Source organism: Podarcis vaucheri, assembly GCF_965113315.1.
Source record: "Podarcis vaucheri genome assembly, chromosome: 2".
NCBI lineage: Eukaryota > Metazoa > Chordata > Lepidosauria > Squamata > Lacertidae > Podarcis > Podarcis vaucheri.
In genome coordinates this window covers 62,553,244-62,574,977 of record NC_138760.1, presented here as the reverse complement: position 1 = coordinate 62,574,977, position 21,734 = coordinate 62,553,244, and the positions used below count along the sequence as shown (strand labels likewise).

Here is a 21,734-nt window from a genome sequence, read left to right as displayed (position 1 = left end):
GTCACTGAATGGGTCTTTCCCATAGAACTCTCTGTAGAGTGATGGCACCATGGAAAGACCCATGTTGTTGCAGGCCTTTAAACATTGCAGAAGACTGTGGGGTGAGCCTATGGAAAAGGAGGTCCCATGGCACTACTGCATGGTGTATAGAACACCAGAGTGTGGCAAGCACACATGCACAACCTCTCAAACCCATGCTTTGTGGGCCACATTTGATGGGTCTCAGTTTTAGAGGACCCACTTAGAGGAATTACTTTTGAATGGGGGAGTATCCACCAGTGCTGTTATGTGAAGCTACTTCACGTTAAGAAATTATTCTTCAGTCTTAGGGTCCGTAAATGCAACATGCAGGCCTTCACTCTGAGAATTTCAGCTCATTCATAAGGAATGTGTCAAACAAGCACACAACATTCAGCTTCTACCTTGCACCTTCCAAAGGAGGACGACATGATGTAGCAGCTGATTCCTCTAAGGTTATTATTATTATTTTTATTTAAAAGCAAGAATTGGAAGAGAAGACTAGACCATGAACCGTCAACCCTTTTCTGACAGAGCAAACACAGAGGAGCTTGTTTTAAAAGTAACATATGAAGAAGCAGTTTTGCTTCTTTCCTGACTGCCTCAAGCATTTCTGCCATTTCATACTTGCCCAGTTTCGCCCACAGTTGCCTTTAAATTGACACTGACTTCACCAGAACTGGAAAAATCAAATTTGTCACTCAGAAACAGAGAAAAAACTCAGAAAATAATCTCATGAGGAATAATAAAGGTAGGATCAGTAGAGGCAAGGATCTCATTCAGTGTTAAAAGTGGAGCACCGCACATGTTCTACATGGAAAAACACTTCAGGAAAGAAAGGAATGAAGCTGCGATTGATAGTGTCACACATATGTTTTGTGGACTGTACACATGATAGGAAGAAGTTGGTGCTAATAACTCCTGCTTCTGAGGACCTAACTATATGTTATGGAGTGTATTAAACCGCTATCTATCTGCATTTCTCCCAGAATATCTCCCCATTCAATTTTATAAAAATAAATATGCAGGGGACATCACTGCATTTCGTTTTCTGATGCCTTTTGCAAACAGCAGCCAGTGAACTGGAATCGGATAGAGAAATGCTCCAGAGGAAGACATCAGCTGTGCATGTGCTGCCGAAATACACATGTCCCACCATCACTAGAGCTGCCAGGGGTCAGGAGTTAGAGCCCATGGAAAATGCTCTGTTCATTCTGAGATATGCAACCACTGCATGTGCTGCCACCAAATCATACATGATTATCAGGCCACAGCAGATGGTAACACAATGCAACTGTGCCACAACAGAAGCCGGGGGGGGGGGGGACGACAGGAAATAGCCCTATTCTCAGACCTACATTTTATTTATCTAACCAAATCTGTACCCTGCCTAACTGTAAATTAAACCTCTACGCGGCTTTATGGTTAAACATATTTTTTTAAACATAATATGCGCATGTATAGAACGTAACTGAAGAAAGTAAGTGAACCCACAGAGTAAAGTCACAAATTTGTATTATGGCAGGGATCCCCCCTGCCATAGAAACTATTGTGGGAACCACTAAATACCAATTTCACATAAGAATAACTGGCGATGCGAAGACGACCTCCCCACAACAAATGAAACACAGACAAACAAAGGCAGGCAACCCCCTAAACTTCAGTTTTCACATCCCTGTCCCTCCTATTTTTAAAAAGAATGTAATTTAGGGGGTTGTTTACTTCTGTGAAATGGATGGAATAAAGAGGCCACCTATCAGAGTCCTGTTTGGACTGTGTGCAGCCATAATGAAACCTGGAGTCCTGAGCCTTGCTTCTGAAGTCTAAAGTTGAGAAGGCCAAACTCTGAGCATCTTCGTCAGCCTATAGAGGCTTTATGCTGCTGCTATTCACATAGCCAATGATTTACACTCCTTGCATTCACTTCTGTGTCTCACGAGGTTCAGGTTCAAAGCACAAAGTTCTCCAGAAGTCCCGACATGCTGCTGCAGCCACATGTGCAGCCAGTGCAACCCCATATTCGTTTGTTTGAATCAAAAAAGCTTTTCTATGAAGCTCCCTAACCAGCCAAGCAAAATAGCTGGTTTCTGCCACTTGGCTTGAGAATACCAAGCACTCTCAGGTCTTTTGCCTTCTGGAGTCGACACTGGGAACTAGCAGCCAGCACAACTCTCCCCATTGTACCCAGGGTGCCTCTGGATGGGTGCTTATTCTGGGAATGATTTTTTTTTTTAGGGTTCAAAAATGCCAGCCCTAACCCCTACCCCAGTCAAATTCAATTGGGATTTACCATTTACATGCAAAATCTAGTAAGTTTTTTAAAAAACCAAACTGTTGCCAATGACCCATTTACAGTGACTCATCTGCAATAGTAAACCCCTGTCTAGCTGCACCCCCAGAGGCAGCAGGCCAGGAGGTGGTTAGGCAAATTAAACATCAGTGGGTATTAAGTGGCTAAATGCTCACTGAACTGCAACCAAGGAGAAAGCATCCCCTAAGCTAGGAATGTGAGCACGATGTTCCTGAAGTGAGAAACGAGGTCTCCCACTTGATTTTATAACTGTTCATACTGTACTCTCAAACATATCAGCCCTATAAAATTAGAGCACTAGTAGTTAATCTCATTGTAGTGAATCGAGCTTAACATCTCAGCCAGGGCTAGCCCAAGGTTGTCTTTTATTCCTGCTTTCCTAAGAAAACACTTTATATTCCAAACAGCACAGCAACACATGACATGATGAGCTAGCTGTGATACTATGAGCTTATTTGGTTATTTATGCCCATTGCTTCTTTTCCTTTCCCTTGCCACTTTTTTTCTATGCCACAAACAGCTAATGGACATCAGAAGGCTTCCTACTGTCTCCTCCTGGACAGAAAGGAATATCAACCAGCCAGAGATGCCTTTGTGCACCTCTCCTCCACTAAGTGCAAACAGTGGCTTATCTCCCCAATGCATTATAGAACGAAGACAGGAACTTCTGAAATTGAGTCACCCTGATGATTGCCTACTTCGCCTCCTTGGTTGGGCCAGCTCCGATTCTAACTGTGAATGCATTTACTCAGAAGTAAGAGCTGGTTAATGCAACACCACCTTTTATGCCTGCACTAGCAATTCCAAATGCTTTTGGGTCTCTCTCTCTCTCTCTATATATATATATACTGTTAGGTTATTACTGCCAAGGAGGGGGAAGGTAATTGTGGATTTTCTGCCTCAAGTACCAAAATAGCTTGAAATTTAACTTGGGGTGCCACCTACAGTTTTGCGAAACATCTTGGGCCAGCCCTGCCAACAGTCTGCCAAACATGCATGTACAGTGGTACCTCGGGTTACATACGCTTCAGGTTACAGACTCTGCTAACCCAGAAATATTACCTTGGGTTAAAAACTTTGCTTCAGGATGAGAACAGAAATCATGCAGTGGTGGCGCAGCGGCAGTGGGAGGCCTCATTAGCTAAAGGGTCTTCAGGTTAAGAACAGTTTCAGGTTAAGAACAGACCTCCAGAACAAATTAAGCACGTAACCAGAGGTACCACTGTATTGGCATAAACATAATATGTGATTTGGGTAATCATCCATATGTAAGTTCTTCTATGCTGGTGCTTTACTTCTCAACTAATGGCCATGTCAGCACATATAGTCCGAAGTGGCACATCTAGCTGGAGCATTCAATCACAGAAGAGTGGTGGTAAGGTCATATAAGCAAGGCCATAAAGATAGGTCTTTGGAAATGTTAAGAAATGTGCAGGTAGTCAGGGCCACCTAGCCAGCAGCTTTAAAACTACTCTAGAGTGAATGAGTGCTCTGCTTGACCAATCCTGATGGGTTATTTTCTTAGAAGAAGCACAACCTTCCATTTGAAAAGATAACCCTATCAAAACCTTTTTTTTGTTTATGGCATGTGGTTAATTCATAATCAAATTAATTGTGAAACTATTCAGCACAGGATTTTCATTAAATTGCAGAAATTTTATTCCAAAGCCTTGCCATCACATTTTTTAAGTATTTAAGGTGCCCCAAGATTCTTTGCTGGTTTTCTGGAAAAAGACTAATATACCTCTCTGAAGGTTTGCAGATTTATTTGTGTGGTGTGTTTTTTAAGAAAGCTTAGATTGAAGAGATTCCTTTCTTATTAACCCCCCCCCCAATTTTTATTAGTTTTTAAACAAATACGAATACAAGGACCATTAAACATTTATCCAGCAGTACATCTAATTGTGTTTGTTTTATTCATTGACTCAAGACATAAACTTACACATTCAATGTTCAAACATATTACTTAACGTAACCTTCCCACTGAGAATATTTAGTGGTTGGTATAACAAGGTCGAGGAGATTCTTAATAAAAAGTATGTTATCGCTAAAATGCAAATTGGGCTTAAAATCTGAAATGTTTAAGTAAGTAAGTAAGTAAGTACCGTATTTTTCGCTCTATAACACGCACCCGACCACAACACGCACGCAGCTTTTAGAGGAGGAAAATCCGTAGGCATGCCACCCGTAGGCATTCCCTCCATAACACGCACAGACATTTCCCCTTCCTTTTTAGGAGGAAAAAAGTGAGTGTTATGGTGCAAAAAATACGGTAAGTAAGTAAGTAAATACACCCAACCCTCTCATTCTCTACAAGACTGCCTCAACAGCGAGTTCCTGACAGGCTCTTCTCTTAGTCTCTTGGTAGATCGGGCGATTCCTTAATTCTCTGTGGATACAATCCAAGTAAAGTTTTCTTGTGGACTTCAGCAATTTAAGACTTGGCACTCACACCTTTTAGGCAGCCCATAAGAAGTTAAAGCGTGTTCTCTTTAACAGAGAGCACGTGTTGCGGTTGGGGGAAACAAGCCACCTGACCGTGATTAGGCAGATTTGTGTAAACCCAAGCCTCCTAAGGGGTTAAAATTGGGTTGCTGGGGAGTCTCGTGTGTGGAGAAAACGGGAGGGGTTAGAGGCTATAAATACAGGGGGCCAGAGTTTGGACTTCCTCTTGGCCGTTTTTGCATCGGATCACCCGCCCTCCCTCCCTTTAATAGGGTGGTTTTTTGTTTTGTTCGCTTGACCTTGCTATGCCTGTCATGGTGTCGTCTGCCTTGGTGCGGGGGCACGGTAGGAATTTTGCCATCTGGCTGATTGGCTGGTGCCATTTGGTTTTTGCCTACTGCGTAGCAAATCGTCACAACTTGTAAGGTTGGCGGTTAGGCAATGGTTAAATGGTGCTTGGAGGGGTAAGTGCCTACCCCTCCAAATGAGCGAAGGGAATTCCGTTAAAGGAATCCAGGGGCTTGCCATTCTTTTCGTCCTTGTCCCTGGCATCGGACTTGGGCCGTGCAAGCCCCACAGGAACAAGAGGGTGAGAAGTGCGGGACTGAGGCCCAGCTTCACTTTCTCACCCAAAACTTGTTTCCCATACTGGATTCCGCTGGTGTCCGGAATGCCAGCTCTGTCCCTGAGGGCATGGACAGATAGTCTTAACCAATGCCTAAGCAACCACTCACATTTTGTATTGAATAAAGTTGTGGCCAAAATTATGCCAAAAACCTAAACAAAAAATTGTTGTGTGAAGTGTGAATTTTTTGGGGGTGGCAATTGTGGGACTCAACACGCAACTGCTAAATTAAGTACTTGGCACACTCCCAAAGTTCTTGTGGACACACACCTGCAAATTTCATTTATTTACCAGATACAGAATGCCTTCCTTTCTTTTCTTTTTAAAGAGATAAGCAGGTACTACCCTAGTCAATCAAAAATACACCCATTCTAACCACAAAGTTCAAATGACATAACAGTAAAGAGGCTTTTGACTTCCGTGGTGAACCTCGTACCTTAGCTGGGTCTGAAAAGGGGTGTGTGCTTCTACTGGAAAAGCCACCTGCAAGTCTGAGAAATGTCTCTTGCGTTTTGTAAATTTTGTACTCAGGTTCTCAAGAAAGCCAGTTTTCTAAAGAAAAGTGCACAAAACACACATCTCTTAGAGCAGAAATGTGCACATGAGGAAAAAATGCTGCATTTGCAAAAAGTTTTAAGTCAAGGAATGGTTGTCATCGCCCCCATATTTAAGACCGTATGTTATTATGCCTTGCTCATAGTACATGCTGGTTTTATATTGGGCAGCATTTTGAGATCCAGAAAATAATGACAGTTTGCTAAAGTACCTTGCTTCTTCACAATTTAACACTGGATGAATCCAAAAGTGGACACTCGGTCCTTCCTAAACCTTGTCCTGCCTCACAGACTTAAAGATTTATCTGCCTCTATAATCTTATCAAGTATGGCTATAAATAGACTCAGTTCACACAATAATGTTGTCAAAACTTAGTGTGAATGAGCAAACGTGTGGGTTTGGTCCTGCTGCTACTGCACTACCCAGAGCTAAGCTGTAGATTAGTTTAGGGTCACAGCCAAACCCAGGTTCATGGTTCATCTTTCCCAGACAAACCATGAGTGGTGAGCGAAGAACAAACTGTGGTTACAGTTTGTGGCTCACCTGGAATGAGATCTATCATAAGCCCAAGTTTGGGCATAATGCTGTGTCAAACCACCCCTTACCTGTAGGTAGGGCAGCAATTACAGGACCAAGGAAAGAGTGCAGCAGCCGCAATCTTTCTTCCAGTGTTTATTTCTGCAACCGACAGAGGACACACAGATGCCAATAGCTGAGAACTGCCCCTTAGTTTTGTCTTTTGGAAGCATCCTTAAATAGGAGGGCCAGCCCAAGACATGTTGTTATCTGTGTCAATTTCTTTTCATACACAGAGCTAACTGACTGGGCTGCCAGTTGAACACAGGTGACCAGGACGCCCTCCGCTGCACTTGAGGGCAAAAGACATAACTTGGTACACACAGCTTTTTCCTCAAACATTTTGCCATCACTCCACACACACATACCCTGGCATCCACCACCTGAGGTAGCTGCCTCACTTGACCAAATGACAGGGCCAGTTCATATTGCTTTCAGAAATGGAATGAACTCAGTTATTTTTGTTTTTTGCCATTGTGATTCATATTCTGTAACCCTGTGGATGTAGTATGACAAAAGAGATGTAAGCAAATGTTGAGGTCACTTATTAGCCTAAAGAAAGCAGAAAACAGCTATTGACCACAGACAACACCTACACTGAGAACATCCTTCTTGAGTTTGTACCTTGCATTTGATGAGGCAATTATTCTTTGGGGATGGCAAAGCTAATGCAAATTTCATTGGCACAGGTGATGTTCATCCACATGTTTCAAAGTAAAGTTAGACTAGGACGAACATTCTTATAAATGAGTAATGTAATATATCTACTTGTAACCATCCCTTGCTCATGTGTTCTCTGTCACTAAAGGAGAAACATCAGAACTGACCCCGAGATGACCTGGCTCCTAAACTTTCCCCCCAAGGTTTGCCAGAGCATGCTGTTCCATGTCTTGATAAAACTGGGCAAAGATATTATCAAAACTGTCCAAGTAGGCAAAGACAACTGAGTAAATATTTTGGGAGGGACTGAACAGCTTATTTGCTTCCCCAACTCATTAAAAAAACAATTTAAGGAAGGAATACAAAATCTTTTATAAGCATAAGCAAGGCAAAGGCCTTCCACAACCAGACCTTTTAATGCAGAGAAAGAGTTGCTATCTTGAAGCAGCAGAAGTCAAAATCTGGCTTTGTGTGAATGTGGCCAACAAGTGAGCAATACCTGTTCCATTTCTGAAAGCATATATTTTACCAATGCCAGCTGCATAGTTTCTTTCACCTCGAAAAGCTAAAGATTATTTACTCCTCTGATGCAGATGCATGGGAGAAGGGTCTAAAAGTGCATGCCTGTGTTTTTCCCCATACCAAGATAATGACAGAAAAGGAACCCAGAAGGATGGCTTAGTTAGCAGACGTCAGTGTCCCTGCTAGAGAAGCTGGTTGGGCTACATTGTTTTTGACACTGCAATGTTCACAGCTCCATTTCTCTTGTGGTCCAGGGCCTCCACGCCCTCAGCAAGCTCCTAGTAGCAATCTTTGGCCACTGGTGAGGCCACTGCGGAAACACCCCACTAAGTTTTGATATGACTTGCTGTGCACTATTCCCAACCAAACATTGTACACAACTTTGCTGCTGCTGCTGAGCAAATTACCACTGTGGTTCTTGCACTCAGGCAAGTGTATCAACTGGTGGTATGCTAGATTAGTCATTTCACCCCCAAAACTTTCCCAGTTTGCTAGCCCCCAAAAGAGCTATTAAAAACAAAAAGAAGAGTGGCTGAGTCTATCAGCTTATACAAGAAGGGAAAGTATTCTACACAAAAGAGAAAGGAGCGCTAACTCTGTGTCACTGTAATCTTGACAATGTGAGCGCTTTTGGTTAGGTTTGCCGGAAGCTACTAGATTCTGGAGACAGCTAGGAAAGTTCAGGAACAAAAAGAGCTATGGATCAAAGAGTATTTTGGAGATGGGACAAATAATGTTGGGCAAGGGAGGAAAGAGAAAGAGCCACCCTAACACTTTAGTAAGGCATCTATTTACAGCTTTCTTGAGCCCTAACTTGAGAATTTGCAGTTTAAAAAATAGAACTTTGGAAGTGTTGTGGCATCTGCAGGGATCTTCAATGGCAACCACCTTTCATTAGTGCACTTATCCTGTCACTATATTTCATAACTGAAACTTAAGGTTGATAGAATTCTACTAGTGAACTCTACTAGAAGTTTCATACAGTGGCCCACATCCAAAAGGAACCATGGACAATAAAAATATAAGGTAAAAAAAAACCAAACAAAAGGAACCATGGACAGGGCTGGGATATGCATCCCAAGCTCATGGTTGCTGCCACCTGCACTTAAACCAGGCATAGGCAAACTCTGCCTTCCAGATGTTTTGGGACTACAACTCTCATCATCCCTAGCTAACAGGACCTGTGGTCAGGGATGATGGGAATTGTAGTCCCAAAACATCTGGAAGGCTGCGTTTGCCTATGCCTGCCTTAAACTGTCAAACTACAGCTGCTCAACAAAGGCTACTGCAAATTGCACAAAGGGAGAAAGTTCCCCCTCCAAAATGGGCTTAGAAGTTTTCACTTTTAAGCTTTTAAAACGTTGCTTTCTGTACATGTCACAGAATATGGCAAGAGCAATGTCAGTAACTCCTTTGAACCCGTTATCAGGATGTGATCAACATCTAGTCATTTCAGAGTTCGGTGGACTGTTTCTGTTTTCTCACTTTTGCTGTAGACAAGATTGCTTCAGCCCACTGCCATAACAAAAAGGAAATAAGGGAAAGTTAATACCACCTACGCTTGGGTTTTATTATTGCTGGTTCCTTCCCACACTGTCCTTGCCATGAGATCTGAATTCGGGAGAAGTATCTTTGATGCTATTTGTGTCTGACCACATTATAGCAGAATACGTAAGCTTTTCTCTGACATGATTAGCCCGATAAGAGCAGTTATACGCAACTGAGCCCGAAACTTACGTATAGTTGAGCCTGTGACTTGCTGGGTCAGCAAATAAAGAACGATTTGGCATTTAAAGGCTGCACTCAGACAAAATGTCACAACTAGCCTCATTCAGCTTATGAAGTGGAGGCAGCAGGCCCAGACGGGGGGGGGGGGGCATATGGCCATTGGCCCGGGCCTCCGATTCCAAAGGGGGCCTCAGTCAGCATATTTATCTATATTTTCCATTTTGTACTGCAGATACAGTTCAAGCCTTGAAATAAAATTATTTGTCAGCGTAACATTTGTGAAAATTATTTATATACTTACTTATTTGTAAGACTTCAGTTATCCCCAGGGTAAAAAAAAGGGGGGCACATTATCTACCTGGCCAGGGCCTCTGCCTGGCTCTGCAAGGCCCTGGGAGGCAGGCAACAGTCATCATAACATGCAAAGTTTTTATCACAGTGAAGAAAGGAGGGCCAGTGTGGCCAGAGGGGTTGTACAGCAGAATGAACTGGTGGTGTTTTGTTAATGCATGGGTGCATTGCATGCTTTAAGTACTGCAGTGCAAAATTACGAGAGAGGCTTCTGCAGTCAACGGACGAAACAGTAGTCTAACAGAAGTTGAATAGGGAGACAGGAAGCAGCCCTTGGCCCATCTAGTTTCCTACAATGATTGACAGTGGCAATTCCACAGCCCTGTCGAGAGATGCTGGAAACTGAACCTGGTGTGCAAATCATGTGCTCTGAAGACTGGGCAGCAGTCCATTCCGTAAGATGTCACTATAGTGACAATGACATAAGATGCTCTTCACAAATATCACAGCTCTGCACAACTGGAGTGTTGGGGTATGAGTCTGAAACCAGCAGAGAAGGATGCCAAGTTGGGTAATAGCTCCTTTTTATCTACCAGGATAAACAGATGAGTGCATTTTAATCTTTAAGGATGCAATCTTAGGCACACTAAGCTAGGAACAAGCCCCACCAAGTGAGATTTAGAGTAAACATGTACAGCGGTACCTCGGGTTACATACGCTTCAGGTTACAGATGCTTCAGGTTACAGACGCCGCTAACCCAGAAATAGTACCTCGGGTTAAGAACTTTGCTTCAGGATGAGAACAGAAATCGTACTCCGGTGGCATGGCAGCAGTGGAAGGCCCCATTAGCTAAAGTGGTGCTTCAGGTTAAGAACAGTTTCAAGTTAAGAACGGACCTCTGGAACGAATTAAGTACTTAACCTGAGGTACTACTGTATAGATAGGGTTGTGCTAAAAAAAAGGTTTTTTAAAAAAACCCCAAGGCAAAAACCACCAAGTAATGGGAAGAATTGTCATATTTATCATAGCCATATTCCAGAGATACCTATTAGTGCAGAATTCATCTGCGGAAGACCACAGCATTCTTACTTTATTGATGTAATTGTTTATGCCCTAATAATCCATTTTATGTATCATTAAATGACATAATGGATTCAAATAACTGTGAGTAAATGTGGAAATTCTAAATTTCTAGACATTATACTCTTTATGCAAATGGTAGCTTGCAGTAAGTTTCTGATTTATTTTTTTAAAAGGAGGTTTTTAATTATGGAAGAACTAGGCATTTTCCTTCTTGTTTGCTTTGCAAGCATTTCTCTTTTGAGAGAAAGTTGCGGGTGCTTCAGAAGAGAAAAAATAGTTTGGATGTGGAAAAATAAAGGTCAAAAGGTTCAACAGAGGCTATTTGTGTTGCCCCAGCAGTTGAAGGAGATGAGAAGTGAAGATACTAAATTTCTGCCGGGGCAAAGAAGTCATGTGATGCCTCATATCATTTCCCAGTTATGTGTAGAAGAGGAAAAAACCCCAACCTCACTCTGACCAGTATTTTAGCCACGTAGAAAGCCCAGGCACTCTCCAGCTGATCCTTGGTTGTTATCAAATGCTCCACCACTATGCTCTTCAACAAAAGAATGACATTAATGGGGGTGGGGGAAAGGTCTGTGTTGGAAGAGTGCACCATTACAATTTCCCCACATTGTGCCAAAGGCCTGAGATGATCACAATAAAAGTTCTGTTCCATGTAATCAAATTGTACTTTGTTTGAAAGTGTGCAATCCTCTTCACTTTTGATGCTAATTAAGGCACATTATATGTACAACATAAGGCCTTTCTTCTCTAACCTGAAGAAGGTTAGAGAAGAACTGGACACAGAACTGTGTCCAGTTCTGGGCACCACAATTCAAGAAGGACACTGACAAACTGGAACGTGTCCAGAGGAGGGCAACCAAAATGGTCAAAGGCCTGGAAACGATGCCTTATGAGGAACGGCTAAGGGAGCTGGGCATGTTTACCCTGGAGAAGAGGAAGTTAAGGGGTGATATGATAGCCATGTTCAAATATATAAAAGGATGTCACATAGAGGAGGGAGAAAGGTTGTTTTCTGCTGCTCCAGAGAAGCGGACACGGAGCAATGGATCCAAACTACAAGAAAGAAGATTCCACCTAAACATTAGGAAGAACTTCCTGACAGTAAGAGCTGTTCGACAATGGAATTTGCTGCCAAGGAGTGTGGTGGAGTCTCCTTTTTTGGAGGTCTTTAAGCAGAGGCTTGACAACCATATGTCAGGAGTGCTCTGATGGTGTTTCCTGCTTGGCAGGGGGTTGGACTCGATGGCCCTTGTGGTCTCTTCCAACTCTATGATTCTATGATTCTATGATTCTAACCTTGGTGATGGAGGACATACGTTGTAACCTGATCCTTTGGTAAAAAGATGCCTTTGTGTGTATGTGTGGTTTGTTTTTAAAGATGCACTGTGGATTGATCAAGCTTGGAAATTATATACAAAATACCCACAACTAAAACTGCAGTAAAACAGCATCCTTTTAAAATAAATCACATTCAGTTACAGAAAGGTTTCTGAAAGAACTTCCAAATGAGTTTTCAGAAATATTATTGACATTTCAAGTTAGGTTCTCTGAATTGACTGGACCCTCCAAAAATTAACATGCTGATGCAACCCTAGAAAAGGGGAGATTCTCTTTTTCCCGAACAACAGATAGTCTGAATATTTTGAATACCTCAGCTCATTTGTACAAAATTGCACATCTAATGGAAAAGAACACGAGGAAACCATGTGGTATCGTTAAACAGAGTTTAGCATCTTATTTATTTGCTCATAACTGGACTTGACGCCTCCTTAATCGCACCAATTCCTGCTTCTTATAAACAAAAACACTGCCCTGAAAGTATGGAAGGGAAATGTGAAATATCTGAAGTGAATCATGGGGGTTTCGATTCTTCCAACATCAGAAGGGGTGAAACTTGATTGCTTCACACTTGATTGCTTGAGTTCCTCTCAATCTCACACTCGTGCAAGCTTATCAATGACTTGCATTTCTCCTTTGCAAATATAAGGAGAATAGAGGGGGGTCAAGTGGGGATCACGAAACACTGCCTGGTTCATTACATGAAGCTGACTGTCTATGATATGCTACCTGGTTACTGTGGACTTCCAGACATCCGCAGAAGAATCACTCACTCACTTTGCCTTGTACAAATATGAACATAGAAGGCTCCCTCATACAATATTGTCTATGCTAACTGGCAGAGACACTCCAGATTTTCAGATGGGGGCATTCTCAGCCCTGCCCTTTTTCATGAAGCTATGAGCCTTCTCTCCCTACCCTCCAAGATGTGTTTCAAAATGCCTGACTGCCGCTACTTGGTCTGAGATGCTGAAACCAGAATATAATTCCTTGACAGCTTTGCACCAGAACTGAGGCAGGTGTTTTATTCCCTTGGTTGTTCTCAGTCTGCCAGCCACTGTTTCCATACAGAGACCAGGTCACATGACCTGGAGATGCCAAATAGGTACTTTGAAAAGTGCCACCAAGAGCTGGAGGACAATGAAGTGACAACTTCTCCCGTGTGTTTCTCATTTGGCCTCTTTGCTGACACTCACCCTTCTGTTTGCTACAGCAGGTAGAGAAGGGAGGAGGATAGAGGGAGGCACACAGCAGGAAAAATTGCCTATCTCTTCAGACCATTAAATGGAACCTGTAGGCTGAAGCACTTCTGGGTTGTGGTGGGTTGTTTGGCCACTTTGTCATGCAACCAAGCTTAACCCACATTCCTCTGAAACCACCCTGCAACCAGTTTCCATGTTCATAAGAAATGGACTTCAGAAAAGTGGATTGACTCATGATTTGGATATATCTTGGACCATTTAAGAATCTCAATTCTACAGCTATGAATCTGAGCACAGATGTAGACCAATAAAGGTCAGGGTTGCGAAAGCTGTGGTCCTCCAGAAGCTGTTTGGCTCCAATGCCTATTAGTGCCATCCAGCTGGGTCGAAGATTAGGGATGATGGGGAACTGCAGTACAGCAATATCCAGAGGGTTGGCAGTTCCCCATCCTTGATATAGGTTAATTAAAAACAGGGGGAAATAGGTTAGATAAAAATAAGCGGGAAATTGCTATCTATGCAGCATTCATAAACACCAGTTTTAAATATTCCAATGACAAATTGCAATGATATCACAATGCAACCACACTCCTATTTCTTAACTTCACAAGTTAAATGAAGAATTTCATTTTGAATTTGCACATCTGAACTTGGGGAGATCATGGTTTCCACACACTTTCATCATTTCAGCTGCAAGCCTTTCTACAAAGCTCATGACTGATTATGCCTAACCTAAAAAAGTTTTTATTAATTATGTAAAAATCCCCCGAAACCATGAGAATCTCTCTTCTTCAAGGTCTCATTCTTGCACTGGCTGATTATTTTTTCAGTTGTTGTCACTGTAAGTTCCTTTGTACTTGTTTTGTTTCCAACAGATTAATCAGAGATGACAATGAGCAAACATAGGAAGCATTAATAAAATATGAATCATGCCATTTCTTTCAAATCAGGTACGGACTTCTATCTATGCAGAACAGTTTTGATGTGTGTGACACCTTTTACACTGCAGGCAATGCACAGATGAAAAATAATTCACTGACCTTGTGCTTGATAAGAAACACGTTTTCAATGGTCACATCGCTGTGGCAGATTTCTCTGCCCCTTTACAACTTCTACTAAATGAATTAAGGACCAACTCAATGCAAACTTAATTAAAGTCCTTAAAAGGCATCACTTGTGAGCAAGACAGACATGTCTCATTCTCCAGTGTTAACTATGTAACATACCAGCTGGATTCATTGCTGAGCATATCTTTTAACTCCAGCGGATGACTATTTACATCTGCTTACATAAGATGTGAACTGAGCCCTTCTATTCCTGTTCATGCCAGGGTCTTATTCTTTCATTACTTTCATATTTTGATGTGGTAGCATGCTCCAAGATTTCCGCTTGAAGTATATAGAAGCCAATTAACAAAACTGGGTCAATTGGTGATCATCTGATTCATGGGGTGAGCACAACAACTTACTTGCACAAGTCCCATTAAAAACAAACAACCCCCAACTGAAATGAGTGGCCAAAGAGCACGCCCATTCAACTCAACGACCTTCAAAGGTCTGCTTCAGACTATGCCATAGCCCTTAAGCTACACACTTTGGAATAACCCCATTGACAACCTAGTATTACCTATGATAAAAGTATAGCAGTGGAACATTTTTTCTCTTCAAGGCTTGGGTGTGTACGATTTCCAGTGGATAACGTTAAGGGCAGCTCAGCTTCCAAAGATGCTCAACGCTAAGAGACTACTAGACACAGCCCCTTACATAAGCTAACATCAGAGGGGGGTGAATACACAGCTGGATACTGGTTGAGCATACTGTACTAATATGTGCCATGCAGGATCTGTAACAAACTATTTTCACTGTGTATGTGTTCCATCCCACCACCGATAGTATACGTGTGTCTCTTCTGCCTCCCGTCTCTCTCAGGCTGAATCTACATAGATCTAAAAAATGCTGTGGAAAATGATTTTTTTTTAAAAAAAGTTGTAAAGTATACAGTGGTACCTCGGGTTAAGAACTTAATTCGTTCTCCAGGTCTGTTCTTAATCTGAAACTGTTCTTAACCTGAAGCACCACTTTAGCTAATGGGGCCTCCCGCTGCCGCCGCCGCGCTGCCAGAGCACGATTTCTGTTCTCATCCTGAAGCAAAGTTCTTAACCTGAGGTACTATTTCTGGGTTAGTGGAGTCTGTAACCTGAAGCGTCTGTAACCCGAGGTACAACTGTATATGGAACTTGTCATTAGCTCATCAGCACCACCTAGTGTCACATTTGTATAATGCACTTAAAACACACTTAAAATGTTACATTTGCAGCTGTATAGCTGAGTCCTTAGTGCCTTATCAAGTATATTCCAACTTCCCTGTCTTTCCTTTTGAAGACAATCAGCAACAAAACACAGTGTGTGTGTGTGTGTGTGTGTGTTTCTGCCTTCTGGAACCACCCCCTTACTGTCCCCAGCGAGGCAGGTGGAGTTTAGGGGTGCTAAGTGGAGTGGGAAGGACTGCAGTCATGTCCTAAACTCTGGCTGGGCCTCAGTCTGCTTCACACTTAAAGGTTTTCTCAGTTTTGCTGCATTCCAGTTTGTAGTTCAGGCATGATGAAGAATCAGAGTGTCCTTGGCCACAGAATCCAGAGTCACATCAACCACTATTTTCATGTGACGTCCTGCATTCTGATGATACAGCTAGGAGGACAGAGTGATGAGGACTCTGTCAGAAATAAGAAGGGGGGGGTAGAGACATCTTGCAATTTTTTTGTATGTAACATACATCATTGCCCTGCCAATAATATAATACTAATCTGTGCTAACCCCCTTTTCCTCAGCTTCTGTAATAAACTCTCTTGTCTCTCCAGGGGACAGAAGAAGGGATAATCCCCTTTAGAGTCAAATGAATCTTTTGCTGACACCCTGCAGCAGGGAAAATGATAGCCGCTCCCCTTGTTCCTCACTTTCAAGGATGACATGTTGACAAAGAATGCCACCATTACTAATCCCAGATGATACTATAGGTCTGCCTGGAAGAAATTGTCATTTTCCTGAGATGCAGAATTAGTTCCTTTCACTATCTAATACCCTTCCCCCTCTTTCCTGTTGAAAGTAAGGTTTATTGTGTGGAGAAAAACAAACACTTTCAATTAAAATGTAAAATTTCTCCTGCTGCTGAATTCTTTTTAAAGCCCCCCTCCCCCAAATGGTAAATTTTATCCCCACCCCAACCCCTATTCTGTGTCTGTCTCTGGTCTCTTGATGAGAGTGGCTGAATTAAAACTTGTGCTCTGTGGATTTACATAAAATTAGACAACCAAGGAAATTAACAGGAAATTGAATGAATTCTGCCTCTCTTGTATGCAATGCTTTTTCAGATTAGGGGAAAAAAGAGATTTGAATTCTTCTTCTTTCTAAAGTGTATTCAGCACCATTTAACCTAACTGTCAAGACAGCAGCAGGATAGAGTAAAACATAAACTTATGCATATGTTAATAAAGAATTCCTGCAGCGAAAAGCAAGTGCCAATATTATATGGATTAGACAAGGTTCCTAATTAATCCAGTCTCACTACTTGACTTTTTGAATTTTCTTACATATTACCTTATTTTGGAGGCTCACATGTTAACCTCATGGGATACTATGCCCTGGCTCTACTGTAGATGCCTTGTAGCAATAAGAGATGCAAAGAGCTGTCTTGTTCTTGCATGCTTTCACTTCTAGTAAGGATGTTGGATTACACAAAGGTAGTGAAGAAATTGTCAGGAGCCTGGCTAACAAGCATTGCAGGGGGTTTAGATTAGATCCTTCCAACTCTACAGTTCTATGATTCAATCTATGATCTATGCATTGACTGAAAGATCTATGCCTGACTTCAGACATCTGGTGCCCTCCAATTTTATTTTATTTTTACTATAACTCCCATCAGCCCCAGCTAAGCACAGCCACTGGATTCCAGGTTGACAAAGGTTGGCCTAAGCCAGTGATGGCCAAACCTTGCCCTCCAGCTGTTTTGGGACTACAATTCCCATCATCTCTGACCACTGGTTCTGTTAGCTAGGGATGATGGGAGCTGTAGTCCCCAAAAACAGCTGGAGGGCCAAGTTTGGCCATCACTGGCCTAAGCAAAGGCTGGCATTTATTCAAAGCAGGGATGCCTTTGTATTATGTTTCGGACTGCATTCTGTTTTGCAGGAGCACCCCAGGAGCACCTGCACGCCCAGTCAACTCATTGGCTCAAGCTCAACAGCCCAGCTCAGCAAAAAAACACCATAGTTTATCTGTGACTGAACCTCAGGCTGCTTCTTCCCTTTGGACACTCCAATTTCACCCTCAATTACTTGTTTGCACAAGCCATAATTTGTCATTACAGGTGGCTCCTGCTCAAGGATTAAGAGTTGAACCAAACTATAGAGTTCAAGCAGCAGGAATCATGCTTTCAATATCACAGGGAAGTAAATACTGTAGTAAACAAGCTATCTGAGTTCTGAAAACCATAACCAATATTTGTATGCCATCTTTGGCAAGACAAATTCCCTCTCATGCACAGTGGCTTTTGCTACTACTCTTGGCAGATACTATTGTGCTTGTTTATGTAGTCACACGCCAGGGGGGTTAATAACATTAGTAGTATTTGTAAGGCAACCTTAGTAAACTGTTTGAATTCCCATTTTAAAAGAAAGTGGTACCTGCAGGGAAATAAAAGTATGCCTTCTGTGTACAGCAAGGAAACAGATTTTAAAATTAGATTAGTGAAGAAACAGATGAAAAAACACAAAACAAAACCCTAACAACCCTAACAAGAACTGATTTTAGGAGTGTAGGCGTTCAGTTCCTATGGTTGGGCCTGTGATCAACTACAAACTTGACTTTAGAAGCTGTGTTTATCGGAAAAGTAGACAGATTTTTCTCATTCTAAAGATAGAATCTGGATTACCAAATAACACACATCAGCATAGTGGACACAGATTTTCTCTTATAATGAGATGCAGGATTTAAATGCAAATGCATATTATTTTTCTTGGTTTGCAGGCTAAACACATTTCTGTCAAGACAGCTCTAAATGCACACATTTTATAGCATAGAAAGATGCCTGCCTGCTATATACCGTAATACGCGCAGGATAATGATATTGAAGTAGTGGGGTAGCTATATAGGAGCTGGTGCAGTGCAAAAAGGCTTAAGAATGTGAGCAAAGAAGTCCTCTGTTCAAATTGTATTTCAGTGAATATGCCCACTAAGGCCACCACTTAGCCTTAGACAAGCCACTAGGCTCTGTCCTTCTAATCTACAATATGGGAGTAGCGAAACTGTTCTATTCTACATGGATGTTGAAAGAAAGGCTGAGACGAATGCTATATGAACAATGCTAAGCTATTATTTAATTTATCCATTTATTTGGAATACATACAGCCGAACATTACAAGATGTCACAGTGGTATACAACAATTAAAAATGAAACATGGATGAAACTGTTCTCAAAAAAGAAATTAGATACTGCACGTGGACAAAATCCATTTTATCCCAGTTCGTGAAGGAAAGCAAAAAAAAATGACAAGGCTGTGCAATAGAGAAGCTTGCCTGGGAACCTCCATCAGCATCCTGGTGCAAGGATCCATGGCAAATGTAGCAAGGTTGTCAGGATCCATGGGAGTTTAATTTACTGTGGACCCTTGTGTCTGGAATGCTGCCACAGCAGCACCTAAAGGTTGAATGGAGGTTCCCCATTCCCCAGCTCCCTTTCTTCCTAAGGAAATGCCTTGAAGAAGGGCCATTAAAAAGGAAACAGGCTTGATTCTTGCCCACATTAAAAACAAAACATTGTATTTACTGAGTTTTGTTAAACACTTTTTTTTCATGAAATGCAGTTAATGCAATGGGGGAAACGGGCTATGAAAAGGCACCCAAAACGAAACAAAAACAACTCAAGGGGATAACCACACATGTAAGCAGGTAGCAAGACACAACATATAGCAGTTCAATAAAATATGAATCTCTCTTCATTGGAAACCACTGTCCCCTGACTTGGCAATCAACAAGACAAACAGGTCAATCTTATACACGTCTACTGAGACGTATTCCCTATTGAGTTCAATGGGGCTTACTACAGGGTGAGTATAGAACTGCAGGACTGTGCATTTATATTGGCCTAGTTCAGATGACATGCTAAGCCAAATCTTGGCCTAGGGAGACCATGTAAAGCTGCAGGGCAGACTCCTGGAGAGGAGCTCATGCTAAGCTAAGGTGTGGCTTAGGGTGTGCGGTGCAAATAAACTTCTTGACTTCATGTACTTTCTCCTTACACACCCCACCCACCCCCAAACATGCCATGTGGGCGAAAATGAGGACCGTGTCTCATAAAAGGTTTAAAAACTCTGAGTTCTGGTCTTCCTATCCTGACATACCCTGATAATATTTGCTCTCCACACTTTTGCCATCAACTCATTTTGTTTGAGAAAAGATGGAAGCCTCTACTCACTTGCCCAGGCTATTTTAGCTTTCGGGAACTAGTATAGCAATTCTGCTAAAGCTAAGCAGGTACAGACCTGATCAGCAGCTTGGATGGGAGACCCATGTAAGGGCAAGTAATAATGAATATACAGTGGTACCTCAGGTTAAGTACTTACCGTATTTTTCGCTCTATAACACGCACCAGACCATAACACGCACGTAGTTTTTAGAGGAGGAAAACAAGAAAAAAAATATTCTAAACGAAACAGTGGATATATGATTTTTGTGGTTCATGCTGTGGCCACAGACATGTGATCTGACAGTGAGTTTGGAGTAGCCCAATGCAAAAATCCGGAGGATCCATGTGGATCCATGCTTTGTAACCATGTTTTTGCACCACTGCGGCCCCAGGCAACAGTGGGTGCGTAATTTTTTTGGTGCAAGATGTAGCCATGGACATGCTATGTGATCTGATGGTGAATTTGGGGTGACCCAGTGCAAAAATCCTGAGGATCCATGTGGATCCATGCTTTGTAACCACGTTTTAATTGGGGAAGGAAGGAAAAGCACTCAAGGGACAAGGAACACGCGTGGGGTGTGTGGAGAAGGATGCCGCTAATAATGCAGAAGAGGGGTTTAAGGGGAGAAGAAGAACGTGTGGGGTGGGTGGAGAAGGATGCTGTTAATAATGAAGAAGAGGGGTATAAGGGGAGAAGGCTCCTCTCCTCTCCCGCTTTGCTCCTTTAAAGAAGCAGGCTCCCTGTCCCTCTCTCCTCCCCACTCCGCGGCTCTTCTCCCGCTTTGCTGTTTCAAAGCGAGCCACGGAGGAGGGAAGGAAGGGGAACCATGGATCCTCTGCTCACGACTGCAGCAGATCCCCTCCGCCACCCGCAGGCATCCACTCCATAACACGCACAGACATTTCCCCTTACTTTCTAGGAGGAAAAAAGTGAGTGTTATGGTGCAAAAAATACGGTAATTCGTTCTGGAGGCCTGTACTTAACATGAAACTGTTCTTAACCTGAAGCACCACTTTAACTAATGGGACCTCCTGCTGCCGCCGCACCGCCAGAGCACAATTTCTGTTCTCATCCTGAAGCACTAGTTCTTAACCTGAAGCACTATTTCTGGATTAGCGGAGTCTGTAACCTGAAGCATATGTAACTTGAGGTACCACTGTATATATATACACACACATACAGTTAAAAATTAAGTTAAGCACTCATTTACATGCTACTACTATTTTAACTCTGTACAGTGGTACCTCAGCTTACAGACACTTCAGGTTACAGACGCTTCAGGTTACAGACTCCACTAACACAGAAATATTACCTTGGGTTAAGAACTTTGCTTCAGGATGAGAACAGAAATCGTGCTCTGGCGGCGCAGCAGCAGTGGGAGGCCCCATTAGCTAAAGTGGTACCTCAGGTTAAGAACAGTTTCAGGTTAAGAACGGACCTCCAGAACGAATTAAGTTCTTAACCCGAGGTACCACTGTATTCTCAGTTTTTGAATACATGCACTTATTTTTGGTGGTTTGGTGCATAATAAACCCACTCCACTGAAGATGTAGTTATGCATTACTCACTAGGAAATTAACTCATTTAAGCAAGCATGATAGTGATTTAGTGCTGACAATGTCCCAGGCACTGTGGACCTTAAGTCTGAACCTGAATTTGGGACATGCTCATTTTATTAAAGTAATTGACTGGAGAAATGCTGAACAATGAAACTGAGCTCACATAAAGCATCAATTATGCACAAGAAATGCACCTACTCCACCCATCTTCACTTCATTTCCAAAATCCCTTGTTTGAAAGCCTTGCCAATACACACCTTTTAAAGTTCTGTGTATTTCATAGTAAGTCCCACAGGGAATTACCACTGCCACGTACCTCTCCAAGTTGGAATCAAGGGCTAATATATAACTTCT

The 21,734-nt window shown here is 42.3% G+C and overlaps 1 protein-coding gene across 13 annotated transcripts in view; it reads right to left on the bottom strand.

Moving 5' to 3' along the window:
- TCF7 (transcription factor 7) overlaps nt 1–21,734 on the bottom strand; it is a 118,764-nt gene that overhangs the window by 36,092 nt on the left and 60,938 nt on the right. The window lies entirely within an intron of this gene.